Source organism: Tachysurus vachellii, chromosome 24, assembly GCF_030014155.1.
Source record: "Tachysurus vachellii isolate PV-2020 chromosome 24, HZAU_Pvac_v1, whole genome shotgun sequence".
NCBI lineage: Eukaryota > Metazoa > Chordata > Actinopteri > Siluriformes > Bagridae > Tachysurus > Tachysurus vachellii.
Window position 1 is genome coordinate 12,190,930 of NC_083483.1, and position 14,975 is coordinate 12,205,904.

At 38.7% G+C, this 14,975-nt stretch overlaps 1 long non-coding RNA gene across 1 annotated transcript; it reads left to right on the plus strand.

Moving 5' to 3' along the window:
- Nucleotides 1-1,549: 1,549 nt before the first annotated feature.
- LOC132839735 (uncharacterized) lies at nucleotides 1,550-6,885 on the plus strand. The gene is made up of 3 exons (XR_009647757.1): nucleotides 1,550-1,610; nucleotides 2,061-2,139; nucleotides 6,699-6,885. It is a non-coding gene; the product is annotated as an uncharacterized LOC132839735 (long non-coding RNA).
- The last annotated feature ends 8,090 nt before the right edge of the window (nucleotides 6,886-14,975 follow it).

Sequence of the window (14,975 nt, forward strand, 5' to 3'; positions counted from 1 at the left end):
ATAGTAGGAAATAAACACAAACCGGCGACCTCATTGTACAGCGACTGCCGACTTGCAGAGATACAACTGTTGTACGTGTGAACGTGGCTTAAGAAGGAAGGAAAAAGAAATTTGAGCTAAAGCGACGTGATAAGGGTTTTTCTTCTTTTCTTGTAATAAAGCAATACTACTTTTCCTTTATATGAAAACCCAGTGTTGTTGTATTAATCAGAGATAGAAGGGCTGTTCCGCTTTGGCTAAAACCTTCCAATGTTTTTCAGATTGAGTCGTAATGTTTTCATCAATAACACACAGCATGCAGCGGCGTCTCTTATGCCCGCTTTTCATCCTGTACTCAAACCTAGTCATAGCTGTAGTGAAGTAGCCCACTCAAGTGTGCATTCTGATGACCTCCACATACATATATATATTCAAGGGTACATAAGTCTTCTCTGCAAAAATGTGAAGAGCTCGTGTTCGTTTTACTTTTATCGATTTTATGCTTGGGTATTTTCCCAGCTGACTCCTATTCTAGGCTCGTCCTTAACCAGCATACTCCACTCTACAGCTTCATCAACTATACCAGCCTGACTACACACACACACACACACACACACACACAGTACAGAACAATGTGACCTATGGGTAGAGAGAAAAAAAACTGAAACTAACTTCATTTTAAAGATAGATAGATAGATAGATAGATAGATAGATAGATAGATAGATAGAACTTTATTGTCCTCATAGAACAGGTACAAAGCAGTGAAAGGCTAATTTGTAATGCAGAATTAACCATTTAACAATTACAATTGAATTCTCATTCCGATTGGTCAGAAAGTTATATTTTCGTAACAGCAGCTCTAATATTAAAATAATATTAATATTCTCACTCACTCACTCATTTTCTACCGCTTATCCGAACTACCTCGGGTCACGGGGAGCCTGTGACTATCTCAGGCATCATCGGGCATCAAGGATACACCCTGGACAGAGTGCCAACCCATTGCAGGGCACACACACTCTCATTCACTTACGCAATCACACACTACGGACAATTTTCCAGAGATGCCAATCAACCTACCATGCATGTCTTTGGACCAGGGGAGGAACCGGAGTACCCGGAGGAAACCCCGAGGCACGGGGAGAACATGCAAACTCCACACACACAAGGCGGAGGCGGGACTCGAACCCCCAACCCTGGAGGTGTAAGGCGAACGTGCTAACCACTAAGCCACCGTGCCCCCCTAATATTAATATTAATGCACTTATTTTAATATGTTATCATTACTACATAATTTAGTTCCCAAGGCATAAACAAACAAACAAACAAACAAACAAATAAATAAATAACATTACTACTGTTGTACTTACGTTGAAGTTCATTTATGATTATAACTGCTGTATAACTGAGGAATCCTGTTTGTTAGTTATAAAGTGTAACCAGAGTGTAGCCTATTTCCAACAGAAATCACTGCAAGCTCTCTTAAGTTGCCACTCCCCACCCATCAGATCTATAGATGATATACGCAGCAGGATAGCGTGAGCTGAAAGTTCCATCTGCTGAACGGGAAATCGATGCAACAGATAGCGGACGAGCAGAGGATGGACGGGATTTAGCACCAGCATGTAAAGTAAGCGGCCAGTGATGTCAAGGAGATGCTTTTAAAGCAGCGGTAATGAATACAAATCTGACTCTTGAATGCAAGATCCAGCTCTGTGTGTGTGTGTTTGTGTGTGTGTGTGTGTGTGTGTGTGTGTGTGTGTGTGTGTGTGTGTGTGTGTGTGTGTGTGAAAGGGCGAGAGAGAGAGAGCATAGTATAATGTATGTATAATTTTTATCTTTAATTTTAGTGTGCATGCATTTTAAAATCAAGGTGGGATGTAATGTTTAATCAAAGAGAAGATGGTATCTTTCCTCTCTCTCTCTCTCTCTCTCTCTCTCTCTCTCTCTCTTTCTCCATCTCAAATTTTCTTTACTTAGCTTCTGTATTTCTCCATCTATGAGTCTATGAGCCTACTTGCAGACTGCATTACCACAGTAATGACTTTGCCATCGTGTTTGATTAAAATTCTGTTTACAGAAGGCTTCTATTACTCACTGATCAAGGATACAACTAAAGTGCCGATATCAAGCACTAGAAAGCAAGCAGTACAAATCAGGTATATTATCAACACTAAATCTTGGGCCTTGGCCGGGAAATCTCTGTCCACATCAGTGTAAAAAGATCTCTGTGGCTAAAAACGCTAATCTTATTCTGAGCTTTCTAATACTTTCCAAATTACTGGATAAGATCTTTTTAATGAGACTTTTCTGTAAATCATACTCTAAATCAGCCAGCGTGACCAGTCAGGGTTAACACCGAGAACAAACCGCAGAAAATCTTATTATTGTCTGCCTACGGATTACATGGCAATGAAACAGTGTCTTTCAGTCCATATATGGAAATGCATGAGGCTCTGAGTGGGGGTGTCTTTATGACCGTACATGAGACCATATATGGAAGTAGAAGTTATTTACACTATCAGTGAGCTATCGTGAGCTAACCTGACAGGATTTCTCAGAGTTTGTAACTGATATTTATAATTATCATAATATTCACTGCTGATATTAGCCATCTTTTTAAGATGAGCTAACATGACAAGATTTCTGAAAGGATTTAAGTCATATTCCTTAAATATCTATAATATTCACTATTATTGTTAGCCCACTTTGCTAAGATGAGCTAACCTGACAAGATTTCTGAAAGGATTTAAGTCATATTCCTTAAATATCTATAATATTCACTATTATTGTTAGCCCACTTTGCTAAGATGAGCTAACCTGACAAGATTTCTGAAAGGATTTAAGTCATATTCCTTAAATATCTATAATATTCACTATTATTGTTAGCCCACTTTGCTAAGATGAGCTAACCTGACAAGATTTCTGAAAGGATTTAAGTCATATTCCTTAAATATCTATAATATTCACTATTATTGTTAGCCCACTTTGCTAAGATGAGCTAACCTGACAAGATTTCTGAAAGGATTTAAGTCATATTCCTTAAATATCTATAATATTCACTATTATTGTTAGCCCACTTTGCTAAGATGAGCTAACCTGACAAGATTTCTGAAAGGATTTAAGTAATGTTGTCATAGTACGGGGGTGTCTCAATGGATAAAAAGACCCAAATGCAGGATAGCAAAAAAAAAAAAAAAAAAAAGATTTATTAAACATAACCAACAAAACCGAACCTCAAAAATAACGACACAAACCACGAAGACAGTACAGATACAAAACAAAAGACAAGGATCCTGACAAATGTTTTTAAGAAAAATAATAATGGTCTTCTCATTAAGAAGAGGAAACTTGACAGTATTTCTGAAAGGATTTAGTCATATTCCATTGTTTGAATATTAAAACCTAATAATTGGAGTTGTCTTGTTAGTAAATTCTAATATTTGGCACGGAACCTAATTGAACATATTGTGCAACTAATTGGCTACTGTGTCATCATGAAGTGGAACAGGAAGTTGAAATCATCAACATTTTAATCAGCTAAGATCAATGTACAAAAGACGAAGATGAAGTTAAAATACGGGCTGGAACATGTTAAGCTAATAATCAGATCAAAACTTGAGTATAAAAGCAAAAGTGCCAACTGGCTTCCTCTCTGTGCTGTTTGTATAGATCAGAACACATGCAAATGAACAAACGCTGGCCCTGATAAAGGAAATCCCAGGATACATAGTGCCTGGTTGCTTTGGGCATTTTCCTGGGCACATCAGATTACATGATTCAACTGCTCTGTGTTGACATATCTGTGTTTTTTTTTCTCTCAACCATCATTTGTAAGTAGGTAGAATAGGTTTAGGTTTAAAATGATGTAAATTGTGTGTGTGTGTGTGTGTGTGTGTGTGTGTCTGTGCAGGTCAGAAGACCACATCAGGTTTAACATGCTAAGATGCTGAGATGCATGAAGTGGAACTTCATGACTGCCCTTTCACTGACCCTATAAGGCCCTGACAAACTCTGTTATCAATCAGTCACAGAATGTAGCAATCATTAGACTGAGAAAAAGATGCACACAATGCTGCCATTCAGTGTGAAAAATGCTTCTGTATGTCATAACAACTCTTTACATCTTCTATTCATCACACTTTTGTTTGCTTGCTGTCCCTGTCTTTCTTACATCAACAAAACCAATTACATTACATTGTCCCGGTCGCAACATGTCTGCAGCCCTCAAGTACGACTCGCATACCGAGCCTCACCCCAGAAAAGCCATATTTAAAGTCAATGCAAACACGATCAATCAAAATCATAAAAACAAAAGGACTAAAATGCATTGATCCATATCATTCTGCCGTCTCCAAAGCCACCTAAAGTAATTGTGCCTTAGGACAGAACTTCTCAAGTCAATTAATGTTATGGCTCAGCTGATGGCTGGCCCAGTTAAACAATGATTGGTGGCTGCCATTAGGCACTCGCAAATGCTGTTTGCTTTCTACTTTGATGCACATGTGAAAGGGATGAGTGATGACTTTCGTTGGCAGTAGATATGAACTAATAAACAGCGACAGGGAGGAGAGAGATCTGCATGATCTGCAGTAGGTAACGGCAGAAGTCATTCTTTATTAGCATTAAAAGCAGCCATGTGATACGTGTCAATATACGTCAAATAAATAAATAGCAAAATTAATTCTATTAAATAAAGAAAACTCCTTGGGGACATGTGGCGCAAAGCCTAATTGACAGGAAGCTAAAAATGAGATCTGAATTGTTGTTGGTGGTGATGAATTATCTCAGGTGAAACTGAATAAAAAACCATGAGCTATAAAAAGAGAAAGTCAAGAAAACTCGAATATAATAAACATATTCATTCCTCTGCAGGAAGTGATTTATCCCGGTCAGTGTCGGAATGGAGCCGGAGCCTGTTCCTAGAACACTGCATGTAAAGCAGGAAAACATCCACCACAGGGCACCATTCACTTGTTCACACACTCATTTATACCTCAGGGCAATGCAGTACCACTTACCGGTATGTATTTAACATTTTTGGGTGGCAAGATGATCAAAATGAGTATCCTGGAAAGCAGCAGCACTTTTACTCTAATTTACAGTCTTAAAACTCTTAATAATCATTCTATGTGGAATCATCTGCTCTGGGGTATTCCTTAAAATCTTTAAAGTTTTTTTTTGTTAAAGGCTCCATTAGGAAACACTGGGGCTTCTGTTAGGTGTCATTTTCTTTTAAAAACCTTACCATGATGGTTCCTGGAGAAACCTTGAAAAAAAAAGACCCAAAAGAACCTCTTAAAGTATAGCTAACCTCCCATAGTATGGATATACCAAGAAAAATTAAATACAGATTCATATTCATACTCCGAAAACACAAAAAGATCAGACTTTATACTCATTATAAAAAGAACTTGTAACAGGAGCTACAAGTGATCAAGGACACAAGGTCATAGGGCTGAGAAATATATCACAGACCCATGAAAAATCACACAGCAGGCAAGAATGTATAAATCAATTAGTGTTAACAGGATATAGTGAAAACGATCAATTATTGAGCTCAAGATCGAAAGCGGAACACACTGTTGCTAGGGTAACACAGAAAACACAGAATAATACAAAGATTAAAATGATATTCAATTGACTGGCTTTATGTAGCTCCTATAATGGTAATATCTGACTACTTCTGCCTTGCTTATGGCCTTCTTTATGTGTGTGTGTGTGTGTGCGTGTGAGAGAGAGAGAGAGAGAGAGAGAGAGAGAGAGAGAGAGAGAGAGAGAGTACCCTTAATTGGAGAAGTCAAAAGCAACTGAAAACAATTACCTGTGTGGATGTGACGTCAAATTTTTGGTTTCTAATGTTAGGCTGAAAGTGTGTCGAGGGCCAGGGATGCTCTGCAGTCAGCTTGTACTGTGGAATCCCTTTGCATTTAAATCATACCTTCTTGGAAAGCACTTTACAAAATGAACCTGCTTCAGGAAAGAGTGAAGAACCGCAACATGTCTAAACATCCGACCCGACGAGTTATAAATCAAGATTAAGCAGCAGATTTTATAGGGAAGGTGCTTTACTGTCAGTCAAGACTGTTACATGAATACAGTTAATCAGTGGTACAGAATAAAGACAGAGTGATTTACATCTACTCACTAACAGGCAGCCTTGTTCAGCCAGCGACCCTCAGGATAAACTCCGTCCATTTCAATTAGCCATACAAAACCGCTATGTAATTGAAATATACCACCGAGTTGTTGAATTCGTGATTCTGATTGAGTCTGAAAGTGTTGAGAAACAGACTCTGTGCATAATGTATGAGTAATAATGAGTAAAACATGTTATTTCACGAAGAAAATGATTCATACACATGGTGAGGTTTTCTGTAAGAAGGCTGAATTTGTGCATTATCTTATTTTGTTCTATTAACATCACGAGAGAGAGAGAGAGAGAGAGAGAGAGAGAGAGAGAGAGAGAGAGATATGCAGGTGAAGGAATAAATGCATATAGCTACTATAATGTAAGTGATAACTCACCTTCACAAGCAGTGCAGAACCTCATACTACATTTATATGACATATTCTATAAGATTGTATACAGTCATGTATTTTAAATGTTTAGACTTACTGTAAATCAACAATTTTAATTTTTATACTTTTAATTAGCATTTTAAGAAACATTCTCCTTAATGACATGCATTTTTTTTTTTTCAAAATCTGTTCACAGAAGTCGCAGAAAGTGATGCAATACAAAAGGCAGATCCATGTTACATCCTTACATCATGGCACATGGCATCACACGGCATCAGAGTACACACACAAGTCCTGGGTTGTATGTGACCGCATGTGAGAAACGTTTCATAAAGAGAAGAAAGATGAATACAGGGTTCTGCCTTAATAGTGAATTTGTATTAATGCCCACATGTGTTAGACATTCCATATTTCATATGGAGTCCACTTGTTCCTTCAATTTCCAGGTAAAGCACACAATATGGGATCTGAAATTCAATCTGGTGCCATTTTATACTCTTGAGAGAAGGTACACATTAAAAGGTTTTTTTTTTGGGGAACAATAAATACACGTATTAATTCTCAACATATTCTAAGGCTGATAACAGACAGAAAACATGTTGTTATATAAATAAAGAAAACCATTCTGAGGATGCGTTTAGTCAATGTTTTTTCATTACATTTTCCACCATTTGGAAGCTTCTTAGTTTATATGTACCATTATATATTCAGTTTTCACCTTGTTAAGATAAAAGGAAACACATGAAACACTCTTTAAAGCTGCTATAACATAAGTAACTTGTTTCACTAGCGTTGCACCACGTTAAACATACTGTAACTATAAACAGATAGAAACTATTATGTTCTTTAAGGGAAAATGAAAATTTTCCCTTAAAGAAAATTGCTATTGTATAAGAAAAAAAAATAATAAATAAGAAACATGCTAGCATGATGCTATAGGAAAATAACACCACTGCACTACACCACTGTCAGTGATTATTTTTCTTTAACAGCATGGCAAAATCAAAGCAGCTTTGTCTGTTAGCTAGTTTACATCTCACTATTTAGCTGATAAAAGTATGATTAAAATATGTGGAAAAAGAAAAGTTCATTTAGTATATTTTCAAATATTTTAAACACGTAATACACATGAAAGAGCAAATCCTGTTTTCCAACATGCTAGAAATAGTAAAACTAGTTAAAAGTTAGCATATTGCTACATCTCCTTTTCCTACCTGCAATTGAAAGAATAAATACAACCCCCCAAAAAATGTTATTATAGCTTCCAATATGAAACACGTGATATTATAAACAATGAGTTTATAATGTCATTCAAACCTCAATCAAAGTGATATAGAAAATGACTAATTCTATACTCCATATAAATTCCACCTCCTTTTTCATTTCCTAGTGTAAACATATACTTCCTCGTTTTCTTCCCTTCCATTTAACAGGCAGCTTGGTCTGTAATTAAAAATCAGGAGAAGCCACAGCGAGTGCTGAGTGCTGTAATCACAATTATTATCATTAGAGAAGATAGGAGAGCGCTTTTACATTTGAAGCATGCAGACCTCCATCTGGTTAATTATTATGAAGGATCGTATGTGTGCACGTGCTCGTGTCACAGCTACACGTACATGCACACCCCTTCGGTCTCTGTCATCTTCAAGAAGGATGGCTGTCACATGCTTTACCAGCTCTTAATATGCGCTGCTGGTCACATGTTGATTCCTCCTGCCAGTCTCTCGTATACTACACCAAAGCTAACCATCACACAATCTCATGATTACTTTATGACTTCTGTCTTATCGAGGCACCATGTGGCCCACATTCCAGCATTCAGACCTGTGATTTCCCCCAAGTCTGCACTTTTCCCCACACGTTCCAGCGTCTTTCTCTATTACTAAAGCTCACCTTGGGCTTCAGAGAAATTCGAAGGCACCGCTATAGCTTCATTTCCGCACGACTTCTGCGAACGGGAGATATGGAGGCAGACCTTATCGTTTCCCTTTCTTCCCAGTCAGTTTAGATTGCAATTGATTTCCCGCAGCCTTGATATGAATGTCAGGAGTTAGATGAACTAATAGATCATGGTTTGAATGTTGAAATCTCCCAGACTGCAAAAGAGCAAGAGCAATACTAAGATCTTATTCTACATCAATCATTAATTATTACTTAAAAATTAATTATTATAAATAGTCTAAGTCAGATGAGTTACTGTATACACCAATATAGTTTATTATCTCCTTACAATGGTACTTGTCAAGGCTTGGGATATATTAGGCAGGCAATAAACCGTCAGTGCCTCATTGTACCACCAAACTGAACACTGTTGTAGACCAAGTACACCCTTTTATTTCATGGCAATGGTATTTACTAATAGCAGTAGTCTCTTTTAGCAAGATAATGTTCCCTGCCATACTGCAAAAATTGTTTCAGGAATGGTTTGAAGAACTTGATGAGTTTAAGGTGTTGACTTGGCCTATTTATCAGGTCTAAATCCAGTCGAGCATTTGTGAGATGTGCTAGCAAACAAGGCCGACCAATGTAAGCCTCACCTCACACCTTACAGAATCTGCTGTTAACACCACACATTCCTTATGAAGCCGAGAGAATGTCATTCTGTAATCTGGGGACACTTTAACCAAAATTTAATTTATACAAATAGTTTTCATTTATTTATTTTCATATTCTGGTCACTGTAAAATTCCATGTTTCATCATGATATGTTCGGTATTTTTTGGAAATAATGGAAAATTGCAGTAAAGTAAAAATGTTTGTCAGATACTAAAAATTATATTTATTTAAACCGAATTAGGAGTTAATGTTTTACTTCAGGTAGCCTGCCACCGCTTGCTGGAAGTTAAATAAAAACTGGCACAAGCCACCAGGATAAATGTAATCTTCCCTCTTCACTCTGGTGGCTCAGAGCTCTGCTTGCTTGTCTGAAATCCTGCTTAGTAATTCAGGTTCGGTCCAGGCGGCGGATTTGAATATTGAGTGTTTTTGTAGCCTGATGAAATGAAAAGCATGCCTTAACGGTGAAAAGTGTGCCTTTTTAATTGGAGCTCCAGTTAGTTTGTGTGAGTTAACTTAGACTGTGTGTGTGAGAGAGATGGAGAGAGAGAGAGAGAGAGAGAGAGAGAGAGAGAGAGAGAGTTCTCCATTTTCCTGATGCCTTTTAAAGAGGCTTATCTTTATTTGAGAGAACACAAAGCCTCTGAATTAAGTGGACAGGGGAATAGCAATATCCTGAATTTATACTAGACTGGCACGTAACCTGAATAGCTGAGGTAAATGATTCACACTGAAAGCATATTCTGTTACAGCCATAGTTTGGGCAAATGTCTAAAAAGTTGCCAGCAGTCTAGACTCTTTTTACAGATGCTCAACTTGCAGAAAAAACGTCTTTCTAATAGGATAAACATAATATAAACAAAGTCCACTCATGTCTAGTGCTGCTTTCAAACCTAGGGTTCAGTCTTGAGCTGTCTGTGTTGAGTTCTTGCAGGTTCATGTAGGTTCCATTTGAGCACTCATCAATTCAACTCAAATAGTGAAACTTGTTTATTATATTAATTCAGTACACACAGACTGAAGTAGATTAAGTCTTTGGTTCTTTCAATTGTGATAATTTTGGCTAACATAGGGATGTGGTAGCCTAGTGGATAAGGCGTTGGACTACTGATCAGCGGGTCATGAGTTCGACTCACTGGTCCACCAAGCTGCCACTGCCAGGCCCCTGAGCAAGGCCCTCAGCTGTATAAATTAACCCTCAGTTGTATAAATTAAAATAAAATGTAAGTCACTCTGGATAAGGGTGTCTGTTAAATGCTAGAAATGTAATGTACATTTATCAAACGCCCACCAATTCACTTTTTCAAAAAATTAGAATAATTTATAAAACCAATAAAAAATATTTTTAATAAATTGTTGGCCTTCTGGGAAATATGTTCATTTACTGTATATGTACTCAGTATTTGGTTGGGGCTCCTTTTGCTTTAATTACTGACTCAATTCGGTGTGGCATGGAAGTGATCAGTCTGTGGCACTGCTGAGGTGGTATGGAAGCCCAGGTTTCTTTGAATGTGGCCTTCAGCTCATCTGCATTTTTTGGTCTCTTGTTTCTCATTTTCCGCTTTGGTTTTCAAAAAACACAGTGAACCTAAACCGGCAGATGACATTGCACCCCAAATCATAACAGACTATGGAAACTTAACACTGGACTTCAAGCAACTTGGGCTATGAGCTTCTCTGCCCTTCCTCCAGACTCTAGGACCTTGGTTTCCAAATGAAATACAAAACATGCTCAATACAAAACTCTGACGTTGTCTGTGGTTCAGTAAAGGCTTATCAAGAGGAATACGACAACCGTAGCAAAATTCCTTGACCCCAGCCTCAGTCTATTCCTTGTGAAGTTCACCCAAATTCTAGAATCGATTTTGCTTGACAAACCTCTCAAGGCTGCGGTACTCTCGGTTTGTTGGTCTTTTTCTTCCACACTTTTTCCTTCCACTTAACCTTCTTTTAACATGCTCGGATACAGCACTCTGTGAACAGCAATCTTCTTTGGCAATGAATGTTTATGGCTTACTCTCCTTGTGAAGAGTGTTCAATGAGGGTCTCCTGGACAACTTTTAGATCAGCAGTCTTCCCCATGATCGTGTAGCCTAGTGAACCAAATTGAGAGATCATTTCGATGGCTCAGGAAACCTTTGCAGTTGTTTTGAGTTGATTAGCTGATTGGCATGTCACCATATTCTAATTTTTTTAAACTACTTCAGTCTGTATGTACTGAATTTATATAATACATGAGTTTCATTAATTGAGTTGAATTACTGAAATAAGTGAACTTTTTCATGACATTCTAATTCATTTACCTTAGCCTTTCCATGTGTTGGTGTGTTCTTGGAGAACCCAAGGGAAAACTGCAGAGACACAGGCAGAGCATCCAACACTCCACACAGACAAGATCCCAAGCTCAGGACCCTTGAAACATGAGGCAGGAGCACTTTGCAATGCCCCATAACTTCACTCATGTTTAATGTCTATAATATCACACTTAAAGCTACATAATGGTGATTAGGCTGTCATTTCCAAATATTATTACAGTACAATCTTTATAAGGCTGAAAGCCAAAATAAACAAATATACAGTCAATGTTGTTATATCTCTCTTTCTCTCTCTCTCTCTCTCTCTCTCTCTCTCTCTCTCTCTCTCTCTCTCTCTCTCTCTCACACTCCAACACAGATAAATCTTCTCTCCCAGTGCCCCACTGCATTGACCCACACTACAGAATCTCTTTCCTTGCACTTCTTCTCGCTTCTAAAGCGTGATTGCTAATACCTCTCAAGCCTAAAAATAATTGCCAAAGCGATGATACCAATCAGCTCCTCAAATTAGCGAGCTCATTTGCATCACATAAATAGTTCAGATGTTAATTGCCTTCCGTTTGCATAAGAGGAATGGTGTTGGTAAAAAGAGTTTCGTTGTTTGCTCAGCGATAGCAGATGCATTATGAATATTTCATGTGGGATACATTAATATCCTCTTTTTTCCTCCAAAAACAATTGTCTGTTGTCATTGACTGATGTAAAATAGTCACGGGCTGAATTGCGATGAGCAGAATTGGGTTGTGTTCCAGTGCTTTTTTTTTTTTCATTTGCTTTTACAGACTTGTCCTTGATGCTTTGCCTTCCAAGGATATTCATCACAATCTTAAGGCCTCTACTAATACTTCATCAGCTCAAGCTGGTCGTTAGGTTGCCATTTGCAATTTTTGCCTCAGAGAACAGGGGGAATGTGTTAATATGTATAGACATCTGATTTTTTTTTTTTCAAACCACACTGTCAATTCACATTATTAATTAGACCAGAGAGGGTAAATAAAATAAAAAAAATCTATGAAAGACCGTAAGCTATTTCTAGCCCTGTAGCTAGTCTCTGGTCTAATGAGCTGCCTTCAGCGAACCCATTTACATAAATGCCGTGTGATAGGATAAACAGTATCAGAGGACCTGCTACATTAGCCGACCTTTTTCACGTTTAGAAAACTAAAATCTTTTTTTGAATACAATTATCTGTGTTCTTTTCCAAGATCGATATGTTCAGACTGCTGAAATACTTCTGCATCCTGACTGTGATCCTCCAGCCGATGACCCCTTTAGGAGTTTGAGCTTTCTTTTAATTCCTGATGTAATCATTTGAAAATGTACCTGCTATTTTGTGTCAACTTTCTAAGTGTAGATTTCCTGTTCTTGATGGACAGCCAAGCTCTTCAGCTGCAAGACGTGGTATGTTGTGCCTTCTGGAGATGCTTTTCTCCTCATCGTGGTTATAAAGAGTAGTTAGATGAGGTAGAGGAACCTTTTAGGCATTCTCCTCTGGTCTCTCAGGTGTTTCAGTCTGTGGAACTGCCAATTGCTGGTTGTTTTTAGGACCATTTTATACTAATTCTAGAGACCACTGTTTGCAAAAATCCCACACAGCAAATTTCTGGAGTTAAATAGTCTGGTGTTAGATGTAAACTTGGGTAAGATGTAGCTTTTGGGAGTTTATTTTTTAACTTAAACTACAGCCGGTGTTTAAGGGTACTCTAAAGCAGTGGTCCCCAACCTTTTTATCGCCGCGGACCGTTGAAAGTTTGCTAATTTTCCCGTGTTGATTGTTTATATTTTAGATTGTTTTCATTCATTCATCTTCTACCGCTTATCCGAACTACCTCGGGTCACGGGGAGCCTGTGCCTATCTCAGGCGTCATCGGGCATCAAGGCAGGATACACCCTGGACGTAGTGCCAACCCATCGCAGGGCACACACACACACTCTCATTCACACACTAGGGACAATTTTCCAGAGATGCCAATCAACCTACCATGCATGTCTTTGGACCGGGGGAGGAAACCCCCGAGGCACGGGGAGAACATGCAAACTCCACACACACAAGGTGGAGGCGGGAATCGAACCCCGACCCTGGAGGTGTGAGGCGAACGTGCTAACCACTAAGCCACCGTGCCCCCTTTAGATTGTTTTAATAATTTAAATTTAATTGTATTTAAGCATGCCTTCAAAATAAAATACATTAACACCAAAAAATGAATATAAAGTGATTTAACATTTTAACTCACTAGAACGCTAAATCAATGAGAACCCTGAGCTTGTTTCCTTGCAACAAAACGGTTCCATCTGGGGGTAATAGGAGACATTGACACCCGAAGTGTGTTGCTTATGTCCAGTTTATTCCGTTGTTTTGTTTTGGTTGCTGTCACTGCAGAAAACCCTGCTTCACACAGGTAGCATGTCAGAAATGGCAATAGGGATTTTTAGTGCTGTGGTGGCAATCTCAGGGTATTCCGCCATGACTTTAATCCAGAACACCGGCAGAGTTTCTAACTTTCTAACGACGTCTGTTTCGTACTCATTTTTGCTAATTTGTGGGTTAAATTTGAGCAAACACAATATACACGTACACCAAGTACCGTTAAACATGAGAAAGTACTGGTGAACAGAGAGAAGAGCGATACACACCTTCTCTCCACCAAAGCTACAACGCCACTGCCGCTTGCAGCCGCTCAGCTCCAGACGTCACCTAAAACCGCCCCGATATTTTGCAAATGCACGGTATTGGTGAGGCTTTAGGTGACGTCTCTCAGCTCCCGGTTAACCTCTCGTCCATGGAATGTCGCAAAAAACCCAAGAGAAATACACCACAGTAAATAAAATGGAAATAATTTAATGTTTATTGGGCGGCCCGGTACCATTTGATCCGCGGACCGGTACCGGTCCGCGGATCAAATGGTACCGGGGGTTGGGGGTTGGCCCGGGGGTTGGCCCGGGGGTTGGGGACCACTGCTTTAAAGCACAGTACTCTTGGTACTCTTTAAGGGTTAAGGGTACTCTAAAGCAGTGTAATATATTGGTGTTCATTCACTGGGGATTTTCAGAGAATACTGCGGTCACTTTTTCATTTTTACATCGCCAGTCAGACACAATTACAGGACCAGATTCCTTGCTTGAATTTAACATAGAACACTTAACATGGCATAACTTAAGCATAATACAAAATAAACACACCAATACCATAAACAAGACATGCAACAATCTCTAACAAAGACAGATACAAAAGGGCAGGTATACAGTATATACACAGCAACACATTAGGAACAATGAGAAACAGGTGACAATACTTATGGGAAAGCAAGCAAACCTTCAGCAAGCAAAACCCTTCTGGTGGTTCTGTCAGGGACTTGCCGTAATATTCCCAAACAACTGCTCTTTGAGTTTAGCTTGAACTACTGAAAAGAGCTGAAACTCCCAGAAAACAGTTAATTTAACTTGGTGCTAGAGCATATTCCATGGTCACGCATGTACACTCAAATGTAGAACACCAAGCTGCCACTGCTGAGCCTTTGAGCAAAGCCCTCAACTGCACATGTGTATAATGTCATACATTTAAGTTGCTCTGGATAGCATATGCCCCGTTGCCACATCTTTTT